At 53.5% G+C, this 5,732-nt stretch overlaps 1 protein-coding gene across 1 annotated transcript in view; it reads right to left on the reverse strand.

The window, feature by feature from the left end:
- The window catches only part of SEMA4B (semaphorin 4B), a 51,591-nt gene extending 47,242 nt beyond the window's left edge, over positions 1-4,349 (reverse strand). The window contains exon 1 of the mRNA XM_017517148.2: positions 4,195-4,349. The gene's annotated coding sequence lies outside the window, so the exon portion shown is untranslated. The remainder of the gene's footprint in view (positions 1-4,194) is intronic.
- Positions 4,350-5,732: the final 1,383 nt, after the last annotated feature.

The raw sequence follows: 5,732 nt of genomic DNA on the forward strand, positions 1-5,732 counted from the left end.
TTTTTTGGAGACAGTCTCACTCTGTCACCCAAGCTGGAGTGCAATGGAGTGATCTCGGCTCACTACAACCTCTACCTCCCGGGTTCAAGCAATTCTCCTGCCTCAGCCTCTGAATAGCTGGGATTACAGGTGCATGACACCATGCCCGGCTAATTTTTGTATTTTTAATAGAGATAGGGTTTCACTATGTTGGTCAGGCTGGTCTCGAACTCCTGACCTCGTGATCCACCTGCCTCAGCCACCCAAAGTGCTGGGATTACAGGTGTGAGCCACTGTGCCAGTCCATTTCTTTATTTTATTTTTTTGAGACAGTGTCTCATGCCCTGATCCTCACCTGCTGTGCAGGATCACTGGTCACTGAAGCCCCAACCTCCCTGGGCTCAGACGACCCTCCCACCTCAGCGTCCTGGATAGCTGACACTAAAGCTATGGCCCACCACCCTCAGCTAATTTTTGTATTTTTTTGTAGAGACCAGGTTTCACCATGTTATCCAGGCTGGTCTCAAACTCCTGGAGTCAACCAATCCACCCACTTTGGCATCCCAAAGTGCTAGGATTACAGGCATGAGCCACTATACCTGGCTCACATTTCTTTATTATTATTATTATTATTATTATTTTTTGAGATGGAGTCTTGCTCTGTAGCCCAGGCTGGAGTACAGTCACGCAATCTCAGCTCACTGCAACCTCCGCCTCCCTGGTTCAAGTGATTCTCCTGCCTCAGCCTCCCAAGTAGCTGGGATTACAGGTAGGTGCCACCATGCCCAGCTAATTTTTGTATTTTTAGTAGAGACAAGGTTTCACCATGGTCAGTCTGGTCTCAAGCTCCTGACGTTGTGATCCACCCACCTTGGCCTCCCAAAGTGCTGGGATTACAGGCGGGAGCCACTGCACCTGGTTCCCAGTGTTTTTTTAGATACTTTAGCTCTCTCATTCTTTTGTCTCCAACAAAGACAGTGGCCAGGGCCAACTTGGCAGAGCTCTAGAAGTGCTCCCAGGCTGCATAAGCTAGAATCCTGCTGTTTTCAACTAATTTCCAGAGTTGCTCCTGTGAGTACCCTCTGCACCCTGCTCAGATTCCTATTAGAACCTCATATGCTGCAGTGAAACACTTGATTACACATCACATCCCTCTCTTCCCTTCTCTTCTACAAGCTCCTTGAATACAGGGACAGGGCCTGCCTGACTTAGGTTTTTCATCTCCAGCCCCAGGGCAGAACATCGAAGTAGCAGGTGCCCAGCAAATGTTTTCTGCTCTGATTGTCTTAAATCCTTTCCAAAGGATTCATTCAAGTTTTCCTGCCTGGATCTTCCCCCCACTTTTCTGTTATCCTTTTCAAAGGAAACAGCACCACACTGATGATGGCACGGGACAAGAATCCCACTTTCCTGCTTTAGGGAAGCTAAAGGGTTTTCTTGCTCAGCTCCAGGCTCAGCAGCTTTGCTGACTTCAGAAGAGATGGTGTTTTGGAGAGTGGCTGAATGCTCGGCTCCTAGGGACATATTGTGGACCATCCAGTTCAATGTAGTCGGATACTACATAAAAGCAAGAGCCTCAAGGCACAAGACCTACGCAGCAGGAAGAGAGACACAGCCCTCCCCAAGGGCTCCATTTCCCATCTTTAGTTCAACTGTTGCCAATGTCCCCATCTTTATTTATTTTATTTATTTGAGACAGAGTCTTGCTCTATCACCACTGGAGTGGCAGGATCTCAGCTCACCACAACCTTTGCCTCCTGGGTTCAAGTGATTCTTCTGCCTCAGTCCCCCTAACAGCTGAAATTACAGGCACCCACCACCACACCTGGCTAATTTTTGTATTTTTAGTAGAGACAGGGTTTCACCATGTTGATCAGCTGGCCTGAGCTCAAGTGATCTGCCCACCTCAACTTCCCAAGGTGCTAGGATTACAGGTGCGAGCCACCATGCCCAGCCAATGTCCCCATGTTTAGATTGCCTGTCACCAACAGTTTGAGCCCCAGGTGCAGGAGACATATCCCAGATTTTTCTGAACTTCAGAAACTTTAACTACCAAAGGGCCGGGCTCAGTGGCTCATGCCTACAAACTCAGCACTTTGGGAGGCCAAGGTAGGTGGATCTTCTGAGCTCAACTTGAGCTCAGGAGTTTGGGACGAGCCTGGCCAAACCTGTCTCTATTGAAAATACAAAAATTAGCTGGGTATGGTGGCATACACCTGCAGTCCCAGCTACTAGGGAGGCTGAGGCAGGCGAATCACTAGAGCCTGGGAGGTGAAAGTTGCAGTAAGCTAAGATCACGCCACTGCACTCCAGCAAGACTCTGTCTCAAAGAAAGGAAGGGAGGGAGGGAGGGAAGGAAGGAAAGAAGGGAAGGAGAATAATCACCCAAAGGAAGGAAGGAAGGAAGAAAGAAGGAAGAAAGGGAGGAAGGAAGGGAGGGAGGGAGGGAGGATAATCACCAAGAGAAACAGCCATGGTCTGGGAGTCAGGAGACTGAGTTCAAATCCTGACCTTCAGGCCGGGCGCGGTGGCTCAAGCCTGTAATCCCAGCACTTTGGGAGGCCGAGGCGGGTGGATCACGAGGTCAAGAGATCGAGACCATCCTGGTCAACATGGTGAAACCCCGTCTCTACTAAAAAAATACAAAAAAAAACATTAGCTGGGCATGGTGGCGTGTGCCTGTAATCCCAGCTACTCAGGAGGTTGAGGCAGGAGAATTGCCTGAACCCAGGAGGCGGAGGGTGCGGTGAGCCGAGATTGCGCCATTGCACTCCAGCCTGGGTAACAAGAGTGAAACTCCGTCTCAAAAAAAAAAAAAAAAAAAATCCTGACCTTCCCACAAACGCACTGTTATCTTGGGAAGCAATTTAATCTCTCTGGCTTCAGTTTCCTTTATGAAAAGGAAGGGGGATGGGCCAAGGTGATTTTTTTTTGACCTGGATTTTTGCTCTTGTTGCCCAGGCTGGAGTGCAGTGGCACGACCTTGGCTCACTGCAACCTCGGCCTCCCAGTTTCAAGCGATTCTCCTGACTCAGCCTCCTGAGTAGCTGGGGTTACAGGTGCCCGCCACCACGCCCAGCTAATTTTTTTTGTATTTTTAGTAGAGACGGGGTTTCACCATGTTGGCCAGGCTGGTCTTGAACTCCTGATCTCAGGTGATCCACCCACCTCAGTCTCCCAAAGTGCTGGGATTACAGGCATCAACCACCGTGCCTGGTGGGGCCGAGGTGATTTTTCTAAATCTTTTCCAGTTCTAAGGCATTATGGAAATTTTGTTTTGTTTAATTTTGTTTTGAGAGGAGTCTCACTCTGCCACCCAGGCTGAAGTGCAATGGCCGGATCTCTGATACCCGCGACCTCCGCCTCCCGGATTCAAGCGGTTCTGCTGCTTCAGCTTCCCGAGTAGCTGGGATTATAGGCGCGGGCTACCATGCCCAGCTAATTTTGTATTTTAGCAGACGCATGGTTTCACCCTGTTGGTCCGGCTGGTCTTGAACTCCTGACCTTGTGATCCACTCGCCTTGGCCTCCCGAAGTACTGGGATTACAGGGGTGAGCCACAGAACCCAGTGAATTTTTTTTTTTAAACTTCGTATGCTTCCCACACAAAATGTTAAGGCACTTCAACCTTTACAAGACTTCTGTGTTTAACTCAAATCACTTAGTCACACTACTGGTGAGGAAACGTGGGCAGGGTTTGATGACCTTTCCGAGGTGGCCCAGGGTTCCTGCGCCTCTTTGCTAGACCAGAATGGCTTCGGAGTGGCAGCAACAGCAGCTTCATTCCCAGGACCCCACCTTCCTTCCCCTCCTAGGCCCGCATCCCCCACCTCCGTGCTCAGTGAGAAGAAAGAGGCCGTGACCTAGGGCCTGACTCGGAGGTCACACTACGACTACGACCACTGCGCTGGGGCCCAGGCCTTTTCCGAGTTCCAAGTGACGTCCCCGCAGGGCCAGGTCCCGGGTTTGGGAGGAGGGTGGTGCACCGGCGCGTGGGGAACGCCGCTCGGAGGCCCCCGGTGGCCATGGGAACGCGGGCCCAGCCTCCAGTGCTGCCATGGCAACAGGCTCCCCCGGCGCAGGCGCCCGTGCCCATCCGAGCTTTCAGGTGGCGCCCTCTGGGGAGAGGGGCCAGGCAGGAGGTGCGGTGCAGGGTGGGGGCGGCGGCTGCACGGGTTTCGGCCTGGTCCGCCACCTTCCCCGCCGGAGCTCCTACCTCCCAGGGCCCCCAGCGCCTACCTGGAGTGGGTCAGGGCCAGCGCACCGGCATCGCCCGCCCTGGGGCCGCTCTTCCCGTAGTGTCCCCTGACTCGGAGGGCCCGGCGCCGTCCCGGGGGACCCGGAGTCTCGGGCGCACACCCTCGGTCCGGCGCTGCGTCCCCGGAAATGCTGGGCCCCCGCCAAGCCCCGCCCCGCCCCGCCCCGCCCGTGTTTACGGGAATTGTCCCGAGGACGCCTCCGGGACTCGCCCGCTACCGGCCGTGCCCGCCAGCCCCACCGCCGCCCCCTGCCATTTGCAGCCACGCCGGATTCGAAGCCACCCCCACCCCAGCCTGTCAGGTCCCACTCCCCACCATGGGACTGTGCGGTCCCTGAACTCGGGACACTCGGCCTTGCTGGACCTGGGCCACAGCGGGCGGCCTCAATAGCGGGAGTCTGGGCTGGCATGGGTTGAAATCCTAACCGCCTGTGTTACCTAGGAGGACTTCCTTAACCTCTCTGGGCCTTGAGTTTTCCATCTGTAAAGTGGGCATCAGTACACTAGAGACCCCACGGGCTGTGGTGAGGGATGCCACGGTGGAGGCACGCACCTGGCACGCGCTCAGCTCTCAATAATGGCGGTATTGTTTACAGAAGGAGGCCAGTGGGAGAGGAGGGCAGAGCCACGCCGTGAAACCACCCACGTCTCCACCCAAGAGAAATCTGCTCACTGCTCCCTTTACATGCAGTGGGCGTGCGTGCTGAGAGAGTGAAACGAAACAGAGATCTGCAGGACGGGTGACAGATAGGGTTATAAATACCTCCGTTTATCAGGTGACCTTGGACCTCCCCCTCTAGCTCCGGCGTCCCGGTGCTCCTATCTTCCAGGAAAGCAGCAGCAGCTTTCAGGGCGGATACTGAAACAACCAGTTCTGGGCTTGCAAGTGGCTGAGCTGGCCTGAGCTGCTGGGTCAAGGGACTGCAGAAACCAAAGTGGCAGCCCGTTCCAGGGCCGGGCAGGCCCAGCCTAAGTGTACACTGTCCTGCAGCGTCTTCTCTCCGAGAATTGCTGCCTAGCGTCTCCAGTAAAAGAAAAAACTGGTTACTTTTGTTACCTCTCCATAAAAGTGAACACATACTTAGCACGGAACAGTTAGACAACAGAAAAACACAATTAAAAATAATATCACGGCTGGGCGTGGTGGCTCAAGCCTGTAATCCCAGCACTTTGGGGGGCCTAGGCGGGCGGATCACCTAAGGTCGGGAGTTCCAGACCAGCCTAGCCAACATGGAGGAACCCCACCTATACTAAAAATACATTAGCCAGGTGTGGTGGCGCGCGCCTGTAATCCCAGCTACTCGGGAGGCTGAGGCAGGAGAATCGCTTGACCCCGGGAGGAGGAGGTTACGGTAAGACAAGATCTTGCCATTCCTGGATAACAGAGCCAGACTCCATCTAAAAAAAGAAAAGAAATATGTTAACTTTTTTCTTAAAACAAGGCACCTCTGTAGAACTGAGGCCTCTCTTTCAGTTAAATAAGAACCCAAATGTAT

Source organism: Cebus imitator, unplaced genomic scaffold, assembly GCF_001604975.1.
Source record: "Cebus imitator isolate Cc_AM_T3 unplaced genomic scaffold, Cebus_imitator-1.0 Scaffold19, whole genome shotgun sequence".
NCBI lineage: Eukaryota > Metazoa > Chordata > Mammalia > Primates > Cebidae > Cebus > Cebus imitator.